Genomic DNA, 15,274 nt, shown 5'->3' with positions numbered 1-15,274 from the left:
TTGTATGTGTATTCCACATGTTTAGTCATCTATCAGTGGACACTTGGTTGTTTCCACCTTTTGGCTATTGCGAATAATGCTGCTATGAACGTGGGTGTGCAAATATGTGCTAGGGTCTCTGGCTTTGGGGTACATGTCACAAAGTGGGATTTCTGGATCACAGAGTTGTTCCATGCTTAACTTTTTGAACAACCACCAAAGTATTTTCCACAACGGCAATGCATGAGTTTCCAATTTGTCTATATCTTCCCCAACACCTGTCGTTTTTAGTTTCTTTTCCTTTCTTCCTACTGCCTGCCTTCCTTTCTTCCTTCTTTACCCTTTCTCTTTTCTTTTCTTTTCTTCCTTCCTTCCTTCCTTCCTTCCTTCCTTCCTTCCTTCCTTCCCTTTCTTTCCTTCCTTCCTCCCTCCCTCCCTCCCTCCCTTCTTTAAAATAATTGTCATCCTAGTAGGTATGAAGAAAAAGGAGGGTTTTTTTTTCTTCTGTTCTTATTCCTTAACTCGAAGTCTTTGGAGGCCCCTTTCCTAAAATTTTTCTAGAGGGACTTTTAAAAACTAGTAATATCCAAACTTGCTCCTCATGTTCTTGCCCTTTTCTGTCCTCTCTCCCCATCTCTGTCCCTGAGATGAAATCAGCTTCCCTTTTTTTCTTACCACAACAGGACACTGCAACTCCTCCACTTTCTTCAACTGCTTTTTCTGTCTTCTTTCAAACTTCCCACACCTTGGAAACTCTGCTGATCATCTACCGTGAAAGCATATGGTGGCTTCAACTGACTGGTGCCTGATTTGCCCAACTTGTCTGTCCTTTTCCTTCTGGACTCTCGAAGCTTACCACCCTGTACCTTTTTCTGCCTCATCACAGTAAGCACGTGGAAAGGGCGCCCATGTTCATGAACCCACACGCACACACTGGCACAAAGCCTTCCCCCAAAGACCATGTTCAATCTCGCCTTTACCCCAAGTATTGCCAGATTCTTGGTTTGAACATTGGAGATGCTTTTTTTGTTGGTATATAACACTCAGGAGACCCCCTTCCACCTACTCTGGACTTCAGTGAGTGGTCCGTGTCTTTGGCTACCGGCCGTGACCAAGCAAGTTCCAGAGAGCAGATGCCATTCACATTTCCTTTTTCACATAATATATTCACCAATGGAGTCTCTGGGCTGGCTTGTTGGCCTCCTCGGAACTGTAAACACAGCCACTGCTTCTTCACTTGGTCATGATTTCTCCTTTATTCAGAAGACATAAGCAAAATGTAAACTTAAGCCTCCTTAGGAGAATCACTGTGAATAAAAGTTATTCATGGTTTTCGCTTTTTAAAAAAGCATCAGAAAACAAGCGTTACCACGAATAAAGAATCTGTGTGAATTCTTGCTGCTGTCTCTTGAAAAATGCAGATCAGAAAAATACGACCAGGAACAAATGCAGAGCCACCCCAGGTTCACAGCCTCATCCTGTCTTTAGATGGGAATAGATGCCTAAATGTTTTTTTTTTTAATTTTTTAATGTTTATTTTTTCTCGAGAGACAAAGCATGAATGCGGGAGGGGCAGAGAGCGAGGGAGACACAGAATCCGAAGCAGGCTCCAGGCTCCGAGCTATCAGCACAGAGCCCGATGTGGGGCTTGAACTCATGAACCACAAGATCATGACCTGAGCTGAAGCCGGACGCTCAACTGACTGAGTCACCCGGGTGCCCCAATAGATGCCTAAGTCTTAAGTAGACAGCCACACACACTGAGGTCCCGCCTGCCCTGACATAGCCTTCAAATTCTTTTTAAAAATTTTTTTTTAACGTTTTATTTATTTTTGAGACAGAGAGAGACAGAGCATGAACGGGGGAGGGGCAGAGAGAGAGGGAGACACAGAATCGGAAGCAGGCTCCAGGCTCTGAGCCATCAGCCCAGAGCCCGACGCGGGGCTCGAACTCACGGACCGCGAGATCATGACCTGAGCTGAAGTCGGACGCTTAACCGACTGAGCCACCCAGGCGCCCCAACATAGCCTTCAAATTCTAACGATTAGGTTCATTTTACTTTTCTGTGATCAAGCTTCCAATCTCACACAATTCCGCCCAGTAGATTAGTGTTGTCTTCTATCTCTATAGCTGGGTTTCCTCCTTTCTAGCCTCTTCCTCCAGTTACTCCAGGCTCAGGAGGTATGTCCAAGCCTGTCTCTTTTTTTTATATAAAAATTTTTTTAAATGTTTATGTATTATTAAGAGACAGAGACAGAACATGAGCATAGGAGGGGCAGAGAGAGGGGGAGACACAGAATCCAAGGCAGGCTCCAGGCTCCAAGCTGTCAGCACAGAGCCCAACACGGGGCTTGAACCCTCAGAGTGTGAGATCACGACCTGAGCCGAGTTTCTGATGCCCAGCCGACCGAGCCACCCAGGTGTGCCCCAAGCCTGTCTCTTTGACCACATTCCTGATGTCTTCTGCCAGACCTCCCTTGCTTCGTCTACCTAGGTAGGTCAGAAGAAGGGACGATAGACTTCCTTTTGAGTTTGCCAGAGCACCTGATCTGTGCCTGTAGTATTCTCTATTTATTTATTAATAAATAAATCTCATGAATCATGAGCTGATACCAGGAGTTGGACACTTAACTGACTGAGCCACCCAGGCGCCCCTCTGTTTCTTTTATTATGTTAGTGATAGTGTTGTTGGCCTATGCTAAAGCCAAAGGAAGCCTAATTCTAAAGATCATGTTTCAATGACCATGGCTGATTTTCTTTTTCATGCACTTTCCAAGACAAGCCAGTTTTCTCTCTCAAATTGAATGTGTTTCTTGTAGGAGTTTGAAGGGTAGCTCATGTGGCCTTAGCTCCTCCCAATTTGATTGATACTCCCTGGAGCGGGGGGGGGGGGGGGGGGGTTGGGGGGGGGGCTGTTGCTTCTCTTGAAGGGTGTTCTTGAAGCAAGCTCCAGTCTACCTGGACACCCAGACAGCACTACCTTCTGTCATCTCCGACCTTTACCCACAAGCAGGTGAATTTAAAGATCCTTTCCCCAACTTTGTGTCTGTGGTTGTGTATTCTTTTCTTGAAAGAACGCCCAAAATGGTCTGAGTTTCAGGCCCCGTGAAACCTGCCTCCACTTCTGTCTGTGTGATTTTTCGGGAGGATAAATTTGCCACATCAGCAGGACTTGATATTTCCCCCCCTCACCCCATTCTCTCAGCTGCAGTGCTAACTTCCAGAGAGGCCAATGGAGCCACGTAAAAAACAATGACAAACAGGTGCAAAGAAATAGCATCCTGTCAGCGACATTGGAAAGAAATGGCAATGATGCATTTTAATTTATTAAAAAAATTTGTTTTACGTTTATTCATCTTTGAGAGAGAGTGAGAGAGAGAGAGAGAGAGAGAATGAGTGGGGGAGGGGCAGAGAGAGAGGGAGACAGAATCGGAAGCAGGGTCCAGGCTCCGAGCTGTCAGCACAGAGCCCGGCGTGGGGCTCGAACCCATGAACCGTGAGCTTGTGACCTGAGCCGTGGTCAGATGCCTAACAGACTAAGCCGCCCTGGTGCCCTATTTTATTTTTTTTTAAGTTTATTTATTTATTTTGAGAGAGACAGAGACAGCACGAAGGGGGGAAGAAGCAGAGAAAGAAAGAGAGAGAATACCAAGCAGGCTCCGTGCTGCCAGCGCAGAGCCCAACGTGGGGCTCTATCCCACTGGGAGATCATGACCTGAGCCGAAATGAAGAGTCAGACACTTCACCAACTGAGCCACCCCGGAGCCCGATGATGTATTTTAGTTTGAACTGATAGGGCCAGATAAAACTGACCAGCACAGGCCTGAACCCACAGTGATACCAGGGACACTAGATACGTTAATATAACAACAAAAAATCACCTCGCACCCTTCTTAGACCCTTCTGAAATGGCCTGATTTTTCCGCCATACATCTTTATTCCTGAGAGTTAGTGGGGATTATTAAGAGGGTGGGCATTTGATTTGGATTCTAAATTTGTCAATGTCGAGCTGTGTGACTCTGAGAAGCACACCTAATCTCTCTGCTCCCCAGTGTTCTATCCTGTAAAGAAAGAACGATAATAGTAACACCCCATACAGTTGTTAAGAGGATTGAAATATTATGTGAAAAAAGTGCTTATCTCAATGCCTGGGACATAGCCAAGAGAACATGAGTTTCAGCTTTTTGTTTAGAAGATTTGTGGACGATTCTGGATTCTGGAAAGGACTGTAGTTTGCATGAACATGCCCACATACATCCACACACTTTCGGGCCTCTTTGTGCAGAGATAATACAACTTGGGATCACTGGATTACACTTTAATAGCATTGTCCCTTGAAACTAAAAGATTGTTCAGAAACGCACCAAAAGTTTCCAAACCTTCAATCTGTCTAATTAACTAAGTAGAAATCATTTCAACTTAGTGACATAGAGGAGTCATGTCAACTCACTGACAGAGTTCATGTTTGTCATTCCATAGTTACATTCCCACATTTTCCCAAAACAAGTCGTGGGCAGGAGGGACACCAGCTAGGCTTCCCCACCATCAGTCATCCAACAGAAGGCAAATCCCTGAGCTCCCTGGCTGGCTCAGTCAGGAAAGCAGGCGACTCTTGACCTCAGCGTCGTGAGTTTGAGCCCCACTTTAGGGGTAAGACTTACTTAAAAACATTTTTTTTCAATAAAAAGAAGGTAAACACTTGGGGTTGCTTGATAGAGGAGGTCATCCCACTACACAGTTATGAGGCTCTGTAAGGAACAACCCCAAGCATGTCCTAGAGTTTTGCTCTGCCTGGAACTACCCTGTGGTTTTACATCAATCCTTCAGGGCTCTTAGAGTCTCCATTTTCTCATCAAGGAGTAGGTTGAATGGTTTTGAAGGTCCCTACCAGCTGTGAGCAAATATATAAATGCAGGTTTCATCAAACTGTCTGCTGGGGGAATCCTAGTGATGTCACATTTCACTTGTAGACCACATTAGAGTTTGCACAAGTCTTGACGACACAGACTACAGGTTTTCTTTGGTTAGAGGTCAGTCTCCCTAAAGGTGAGATATTTCCATTTTCATTACTGTATACTCCTAAAACACCTAAGTTCAATGACACTTCCTCAGTAACACCTTGGCAGCAACGTGGCAGAGTATTTTCTTTATTTAAAGAATCATTTCAGGGGCACTTGGGTGGCTAAGTGCCAAACTCTCGATGGCATCTCGGGTCATGATCTCATGGTTGGTGAGGTTGAGCCCTGCATTGGGATCTGTGCTGGTGGCTCAGATCCTGCTTGGTATTCTCTTTTTCTTCTCTCTCTGCCCCTCCCCTATGAGCGCTCTCTCTCTCTCTCTCTCTCTCTCTCAAAATAAATAAATGTTTTTATTTTATTTTTATTTTTTAAAATTTGAGAGACAGAGAGAGCACAAGCAGGGGAGGGGCAGAGAGAGAAGGAGACACAGAGTCTGAAGCAGGCTCCAGGCTCCAAGCTGTCAGCACAGAGCCCCACGCAGGGCTTGAACTCACAAACCGTGAGATCGTGACCTGAGCCGAACTCGGATGCTTATCCGACTGAGCCACCCAGGTGCCCCAATAAATAAACATTTTTTAAAAAGAATCATTTCATGGCACAGCAATTGGGTAGATTAAGTAGTCTATGCCACACCCCGCAATCATCTAGTATAGAATCATCTAGGATAGAAACATATATTTTCATTAGAAGAGGAAAATGATGGTGATACAGAAGTTAAAAATTGATTGGTTTTTCAAGTAATAAGCTTTAGAGAAAAAGGCTTGATGGGAGATGATTCATACCCTGGCAGGTTTGCTGTTCAACCCAACAACTCTAAAAACTAGGTGAATCAAACGGGGATGCTCTGTTTATCAGAATGCTTTGAGGTCATGGAATTAATTCATGCTTACAGCTGCAAAACTTCCACATGATGAAATGGTCTTAGCAGTGGTTTCACAAGATGAAGATATTTACCATGAAATAGGACTTCTATGCTATGAAATAAAACTTTACAAGGCTCCCAGCTTTATAGACTAGGGCGATTAGCATTTTATATATCTATCAAGTTGGCTCAACAGTTTTAGCTTCCCTGCCTTTTCTTAAATTATAAGTTGTAGCTTTTCAAGGGTAAACGTGGGCTTCCCAGGGATTTTTGCAAATATATCAAGGTTCATAAAAAACAAGAAAATTAATAGTTTCCCTTATTGGTTTGGTCCTGTGAAGCCGATTGTATATTTCTGTTTATTTTCTTCCCCCTGTAGTGGAAAGGGAACTGAAAGATCATTTGTGGTGGTGGGTGGTGATTTGATGCAATTTGTTTTCTCATATTCATTGAAGTAGTAATTATATTTATGCATATGCTATATTAAGGAGGTGCTCTATTTGAAGTTCCAAGATTTTTGACCATATTTGATGATCATTAACATTTAAAAAAAGCTCCTCTCAAAGGTCTTTTAAAATATTTTTCTATGACTAAGTCGTCAAAAAGGTAGCTTTTATATGCTTCAAGTCTTTGAATTTTTTTAGTATTGCAAAATTTTAGCCCATCTGAGAGAACTCATCAGGTTCTTTCTCTGAGGAAATACAATTTCTTCTCCTGTTTTATGTCCACCCTCATTGATAATTTCTTACGAAAGTTGTGAAGGTCTCATTCAAAATGCTTCTCTGAGAATTTTCTTAATTCTGTACCTTTTCTACTTCAGTAATTTAAACTGGGAACTATTTCATGTATTACATGTAAATTCACTATGGCAAAACTATCAGGAAAATTATAGACAATGACAACAGATTACAAATTTAAACTTAAAGTTGGAAAATCTCATTTTATATGTATTTATCAAATTGTATCATGACACCAGGTTTTCTGTCTCCTTTTATGTAACCAGAAATACGTATGTTTTCTGTGATAAAGGTTTAAAGAGTTTAAAATATTCATCTTCACAGGTTTTGTTGAACATTTTCCCTTCAGTGTTATTTCTGTTTTAAAAAAATAATTTTGCTTCTGTTTTTATTTAATAAAAGGCACCCATTTCATACAATAGGTTAGTTGCTCTCATTTATTGATGCTTATTTATAGAATATAATGCTTACAGATCCCAATATTACTGATGAGGTAAACATTATTTCAACATTAAAGTTAGTCTTATGTTTTTGACAATGAAAATGACCAAAACCTTAGACTTGTATATGTTCTTTTCCTTCCTTAAAATCAACTATGTCTAACTTCCTTTTGGTCCAAAAGCAAAACATGGGAGGGTTTGGTTTTTTTGATAAAGCAAAAATTAATGTTAATTTATTATTTGTTCATTTTATTCTTTTGGATTTCAGAAATACTTTTTAACAGCTCTATTGGATTTCAGAAATACTTTTTAACAGCTCTATTGAAATACAGTTGAACATAATAAACTATACATCTTTAAAGCTTATGGCTTGAGAAGTTTTGAGATACATAAAAACTATGAAACCATCACTATACTCAAAATAACAAATACATCCAACAGTCCAAAAAGTTTTCTATTTCTTCTTACAGTTTTATTGGATTTTATTTTATACATCTTGAAGTTCTCTTATTAGGTACATATATACATTTAGGATTGCTATGTACCTTTGATGAATTGACCTCTTTACCATTATGAAGTAGTTTTCTTTACCCCTGGTTATATTCTTTTCTTAGAAATATACTTTGTCTAGAATTAATAGTCACTCAAGCTTTATTTTGATTAGTGTTAGCATGGCAAGTCTTATTTTTCCATTCTTTTTCTTTTAATCACTTTGTGTCATTATATTTGAAATACTTGTCTTGTGAGCAGCATATAGTTGGGTCTTCCTTTTTTTTCCATTATGACAGTCTCTGCAATTTAATTGAGGTAATTAGAACATTCACATTTAATGGGATTATTGATATTATTAGGTTTAAATCTATCACCTTGATATTTGTTTTCTAGCTGACTCATCTGTGCTTTTTTCTTTTTTTAAACATTTTTTTTTTTAATTTTTTTTTCCAACGTTTATTTATTTTTGGGACAGAGAGAGACAGAGCATGAACGGGGGAAGGGCAGAGAGAGAGGGAGACACAGAATGGGAAACAGGCTCCAGGCTCCGAGCCATCAGCCCAGAGCCTGACGCGGGGCTCGAACTCACGGACCGCGAGATCGTGACCTGGCTGAAGTCGGACGCTTAACCGACTGCGCCACCCAGGCGCCCCTGTGCTTTTTTCTTTATGTATTGATGTCTTCCTTTGGATTAACTGGCTATTTTTATGATTCCAACTTATCTTGTTTGCTCATGGAAGTGGATTATTTAACATAATGAGTTTTATTCTTATGTGATATGTGTAAGAAAAGTGGGCTTGTCACATTGCCTGGTCTTTATAGTTTAGTGACAAAAACAAAAGAACTATGTTTCTTCTACTTAACATCTAACATTAAATCCTACCTCCCATCTGCTTGTTACGGTTGATCACACGTGGTTTAAATAAGCGTGTGCACACACCTCATTTCTGCACTGCTCTCATTTGGTCTTTCACCTCTCTAACTCTGTCCTGGGATCTTATCACTTTAAAAAAGCACTCAGATTTGGGAACATTGAGAATTTGCATCAATAAGCTTACTTCCAAGGCATGCTTTTCGGTTTCTTTGGGCTGCCCTAACATATCCCCACAAACTGAGTAGCTTAAAACAACAGAAATGTATTCTCTTATAGGTAAAGCGTCCAGAAGTCTGACATCAAGGTGTTGGCAGGATTGGTTCCTTCTGTAGACTCTGAAGGAGAATCTGTTCCATGCCTCCTCTAGTTTCTGGTGGTTTCCAGAATCCTTGTCTTTCCTTGGTGTATCACTGGAATTTATGTTTCTGTCTTCATACAGCCATCTTCCTTCTCTATGTATCTGTGAGCCCTCTCTGTCCAAATGCACTGTCCTTATAAAAACATTGTAAGTCATTAGATTCAGGGCCCACCATCTTGTGTAGTATGCTCTAAGCTCTTTGGGTTTTTTTCCTTATTGGAGTATAATTGACATACAGCATTGTATTAGTTTCAGGCATACAGCATAATTATTTGATAATTGTATACATTGTGAAATGATCACCAGAATGAGTCTAGTTAACATACATCACCATACATAGTTATTAATTTTTTCTTATGGTAAGAACTTTTAAGATCTACTCTCTTAGAAAACTTTTAAGTCTATAATACAGTATTATTAGCTATAGTCATCATGCTGTATGTTACATCCTCATAACTTACCTATTTTATAACTAGAAGTTTGTACCTTTTGACCACCTTCACCCATTTCATTAACTCCCCACACCTTGTCCTTGGCAACCACCCGTCTGGTCTCTAACTATGAGCTTATTTTTTGTTTGTTTGTTTGTTTAGATTCCACATATAAGTGAAATTATATAGTATTTGTGTTTCTCTATCCGACTTATTTCTTAATGCCCTCTAGGTCCCTCTGTATGGTCAGAAATGGCAAGATTTCATTCTTTTTCATGGCTGAATAGCATTCCATTGTGTATGTATTCCACGTTTTCTTTATCCATTCATTTATCGATGGGCATTTAGGTTGTTTCCTTATCTTGGCTATTGTAAATAATGTTGCAGTGAACATGGCGGTACATGTATTATTTTGAGTTTTCATTTTCTTCAGATAAATACCAAGAAGTGGAATTGCTGGGTCATATGATAGTTCTACTTCAAACTTTCCTGTTTTTAAATAGTATGACCTCATCTTAACTTGTTTAGATTCTCAAAGACCAAACAGAGCCAATTTCACAGGTAACTGGGATTAGGATTCTAACAGATCTCTTTGGGGGAACACAATTCAATCTTGAGAAGTACCATACATTCAGAGGGCTTAAAATAAATATTTACTGAGGTACACTAAATTCACCATAGAATAATTATCTATTTCCCCTGGGGTGTGTGTGTGTGTGTGTGTGTGTGTGTGTGTGTGTGTGTGATCTATTGCTACAGAACAAACTGCCACAAGGTTCTTAGCTCGCAGTTTCTGTGGGTCAGTAGTCAGGCACAGCTTAGTTGAATCTTCTGATTGGGGTCTCACAAAGCTGCAGTCACTCAGGCTGCCATCTTATCTGGAGGTTAGTCTGAGGAAGAATTTGCTTCCAAGCTCATACAACTTGTTGGTGGAATTTTGTTTTTGGTTTTGTTTTTTTTTTTTGAGGTTATAGAACCAAGGACCCAGTTAGTTCTTGCTGACTGTCAGCTGGAAGCCACTCAGCTCTTAGAGGCCACCACAGTTCCTCTCCATGTAGATTTCCTCAACATGCCTGCCTGCTTCATCAAGTCAGCAAGAAGAGTCTCCTGAGTGAGTCAGCTAGCAAGATGAAATCTTGTGTCACATAACCTGATCACAGGAATGAGACTCATAACTTTTGCCATATTCTGTTGGCCAGAAGAAAGTCCTGACCACACGCCATGGGGAGGGGATTATTCAGAGGCATGTACACCAGGATGTGGGGGATATTGGGGGGCACTTTAGAGTCTGTCTGCCACACGTTCCCTTGTCTGATGAATGAAGGGAATAAAGTTGATGCTACGGTTTCCTTCAGCTCTAGTATCTAAATGTCTAGGGAGATCCTTCACCCCTAAGTTTACATCTGCTGGCAATCTCTTCCCCCACCCATTACGTCCCACTTCTGACTTGTAAGCACGGAGCCATTCATAACTGTATTCATGTTTTTGTCAATGATAGACCCAGACTTATCAACTACGTTTGCTAAGATTGGTAACCACTCATAGAAAGGCTTCTATAACCAACGTAAGGTGGCTTTTAATTCCTGTGTACAACAAGGCTTTCAAATTCCTCTGAGTAGAATAACTTGAATTTATAGCACTCTTGTCTTTTTTTTTCTTGATACATTCTCATGTGGAGTCCCTTGAAGAATAAGAGTACTTCCTTTGCTGATCTGAAGTTATCGTCAAATCCCTTGCTTCTCAAAAGGTGAATTCCAGAACTATGACTTTTTGATATAACCTACTAGTTGCTAAGAAGGTCCCATCATATTGCTTTTCCCTTCCCTGGGTTGCTTTTATCATATCGGGTCTCCATGTTACTCTTGCATGGACGCAGCTAGCTTTACTATATTATTTATGATTCAAAATGACGTCCTCCGGGAGCGAAGAGCTCAGAACTTACATGCCCCTACTTCCAGTTTCCTGCTGAGCTGCCACTCTGGTCACTGTCCATACACTTGGGAAGACCTTCTCCCTCCCCTTCCTCCCCCTCTCCACCCCCACCTCGGACACTAGGTTCATTAACTCCTGGGCTAATTTCACAGAACCGTTCCTGAAGCCCTAATGCCCTCTTCTCTCCTCCTCAGTCTGTTCTACTCTCCACGCTCACCCCCAACTCCACCTCTTGCCTCCCTGGTGAGAGAAAAACATTCTCAAACCTGAGATACAATGCAGAGCTAGGTCAGTTTTACTCTGAGATTCCAGTTAAATAATTTGGATTGCTGGCCAGTCTCTGTTGAGACTTTTCTTTGAATCTCCAGCCTTAGGACAGTGAACCCATTCTTCAGTGTAGTCGTCTTTGACTGTGCTCTCAGAGGATAGGTGGGATTATTTTTGGTGGCGTGAGGGCAAGAAACAGCACAGTGCCACCACAGAGAAGCTCTTCAGAATACCTAAGTTAATACGTGAGTTTATTGTTTTGGGTCATTAGTGGAGCATCAGCAGAGATACAATGGCACCACTGTGGGTATGTACATTACCTGGGTCACATGCCTTGTATGCTCCCTTCGTACCCACAGAAGACATCGCTAGCTGATCATAGTACTTTGACATACCAAACCCCGATTTGCCCCAAGAATCTTCCCCAACCATACGCTTTGGGGAGCCACTACCAATTGATTGAAGCTGGTGCATGTGATGACAACTTCTTTGCTACCCCTGCTCTAGAGCTCAGGGAATACAAAGGGATACAACGAGGAAAAGAGGTTTATAAAGGAAAATGGACGGGATTCCTGGCATCTCAAATGACAGCTTACTCTTGTTATAGCCTGATTAACTTCACCACACTTCAGCCTCCCACCCCATACCTCAAATATGGGTACCCAGAAGATATCTGGGTCCACTAAGATCACAGAAGTGGATGATCGTGGTTTTAATTTGCTTCCTTCGCATTGGTAAATCAAGAGCAACAATGGCTTCGAGTCGGTAGAATTGTTGTAAACGTTCGATAAAGTTATGTACATCAGGTGCTTAGAGTAGTGCTTCGTATGGCATAGGTCCTTGATAAATATTAGCTATCACCGACAGTAATATTGGTTAGGATTTCCAAGAAGTTACCCTTCCGATGAGGCTTGGGAAATACCTTTTCCCACTAACACAGCCTTCCTTGTGTGGGCTGGGAGGGATTCTGTCTCTGCTGCAGGGACAAGTCAGGGAAAGGGACTGTCAAACTTGCTTGCCTCTACATTTACGATGCCACAGAGGAGTGGAGATGTCTGCCGGGTCCACAGCATTGTGTGAATCATAATAAACTTCTCAAGTGCAACCTGACCCTGGCCCCTCACTGTGCTTCCCGTTAGCTTTCACCTCACCTCAGAAAGACCTTCATGGGAAATGTGGTTTTAAAAGTGTGGGAGGAATTCGTCATGAGGGACCTCTTTAGTTACAGAGCCCAAGTGAAAGAACCAGGGCAGGAAATGCATCTGTCCCGCAGCACCAGGCTGCCCCGGTGGGTGCACAGCTCTCCAACTCCAAGGGAATTTTCCAGAGCGGCATCTCACGTCGTAGCCATCCGCCCCAATAAATCCTGCACCTAGTGCTAGTTAAAACCCATGGTATCCAGGGACGGAATGCTTGATTCATTAGCTACTGATGAGGCTAAGAATCGAAAGGCCTGCCTTCCGTTTTCTGCTTCATTACATTTAAGAGCAATTAAGAAAAGCAACTTTGTCATCATACTCTTAGCAATACATGGCAGCTTCAGTGGGCTTAGCTGGAGCCTTGAAGCACAAAAGGGTCACAGGTTTCTACTATATTTTGGGGGTTGAAGCTAATGGCGGTCAGGCTTTCAACCTCTTTGCCTATCTTTGTCTCCATTTTGCTTCCTAAAAATAAAAAGAATGGATGAACACTCTGACTTCCTTTCAGTAGAACAATGAAAGGTGGAGCCAGCTGGCCCTCAGGGACCTTCCTGTGGCACCTCGGGGTCACGCTCCAGGTCTGAGAGGCTGGAAGGAAAGGCGCTATTCAGCCCGGCCCTGGGATTGGAGGCTCAGTGTTGGCAACAGGCATAAGGGACCCCCTCCCACCCCCCAGATTTATGAAGTGTTCTGAGATTTCAACTTCCATTCTGGACCTGGAAGGTACATCATGTCCTCTTCCTTGTTCCTTTGGGCCACTCACTGTAACACTCCGAAGGGCTGTAATAGGGAAGGTGGGTCGATATGAAAGAATTTGGCGAGAGAGCCAAAGCATAAGAGACTGTTAAAAACTGAGAACAAACTGAGGGTTGATGGGGGTGGGAGGGAGGGGAGGGTGGGTGATGGGCATTGAGGAGGGCACCTGTCAGGATGAGCACTGGGTGTTGTATGGAAACCAATGTGACAATAAATTTCATATATTGAAAAAAAAAAGAATTTGGCAAATCACAGTGTCTTTTTCTCTTTTGCCCGTGCTCTAAAACACAAACAAACAAACAAACAAACAAACAGTATTTGAAGGCAATGAAAAAACAAACCAAAAAAACCCTCCATGAACTCAGTGATTCCAACTATTGACAGTAAACAATGTTCTCTGCTTCAATCCTAATTATATCCTCAACCTACACTACCTTCTTCAGGAATAACAAAAGACACATTAATTTTTAAAGTTTTCTAACAACTCAGAATTTGAAAGACGGCAAAGCAATCTGATCTTTGTCCAAACCCCGTGGACCGAAATCCAAGGATTCGATATGACTGGCCGGGGGCACAAGCAAATGCCCAGAACTGTCGATAAAATGTCAACCGCGGTGCAGAAAATCTCAGTTAACTTTGAATTCAATTTAATCTTGGAGTTCAAAGGGATCTTTGTTTGGGGTTAACTGTTCCAGCACTGTCAAGACCTACCCCAAGCCCCCAAGGGTCTATCTTAGCACTTCTTTCCAGGGGTCACATCCAGATTTTCTCGACCTTCTAAGAGGACAGAGGAGAAGACCCTTTCAGCCGCTCTTACTCTATTAACAGTTCGGAAGTAAAGAGACATTCTAGAAGGGCCCTCCATGACACAACGGGAGCTTTTAACTGTATTTCTGCAACTTCAAGTTGCATCCAGCAGCACTGCGGAAGCACTTTTTTTTAGATTAGGAGGGGAGAATCCAGTACTTCCTCTAGAAGTTGCCGGTTACCACTGACAATTCCATAGTTCAGGCACCCTTGCTTTGGCCTTTTGGATATCCATCCAGACCTGCCTTTGTGGACTCTATATAATTTGCCCGAGCAATGTCATTTGGTCCGCCTGTCTCACTCATCACACCTTTAGCTCATTCTTTTCCTGGCATACTACACTCCTAGTCACAATGTCTGCAGCCTGTGGGTTATTCAAGCTGTCTGCTGAGTTCTAGGTTCCTTCTGACTTACCTTTGGACTCAATACAGAGAGCATCAGGGCGTTTACCTGCAATGACTAGAGAGCTTCAGAGTGGGAGGGAAGAAATGGATACCATTGCATTGTATGGCACACTGGGCTCAGCTCAAGGGTTGGCATGAGACATTCTTCCTGATGTTAATGCAGACCACATGTGGTGTGGGGACAGAGAGAGGTTTGCTCCAACTCATACAGCCAGAGTCTAGCACAAATAAAGCTGTAGTTATAGAGTCAGAAAACTTAAAGATGGAGTTTACTGCATGCTAAACTCACTCTGATGAAGGGATGGCATGAGTTGGGTGAGAGAAAGCAAAGAAAAAATCAAGATAAGACAGTGTGAAAACAGCATTGGCCAAAGGGACTTGGGAAAAGATGAGAAGGTCACAGTTGTGAGACGTGCGTTGATTTCATCAGTAAGGCTCTACTCCTCAACTCCTGGTTTATTCCAGAAGGAAATCCTTGCCAGCCAAAGGATGTCACCCCATTAATCCCAGAAGCTCCTGGCAGAGGGAATGACAAAGGTCTCTCTGCCAAGAGTCATCTACGGAAGAATTGAGGACATCCTGCCCAACGGAGCAAATCAGGAAATTGCCTTGTTTTTCCCCCAATCTGTCTACACAAGTATTTCAAGTGGTTGTAGTAGGAATCCCTGGTGGATGGGCTGTTGCCCTTATTTTTAACACTTTACTGATCTCCCTAATT

Source organism: Prionailurus bengalensis, chromosome E1 (assembly GCF_016509475.1).
Source record: "Prionailurus bengalensis isolate Pbe53 chromosome E1, Fcat_Pben_1.1_paternal_pri, whole genome shotgun sequence".
Classification (NCBI taxonomy): domain Eukaryota; kingdom Metazoa; phylum Chordata; class Mammalia; order Carnivora; family Felidae; genus Prionailurus; species Prionailurus bengalensis.
The sequence above is the reverse complement of the archived record's forward strand: the minus strand, read 5'-3'. Positions refer to the sequence as shown.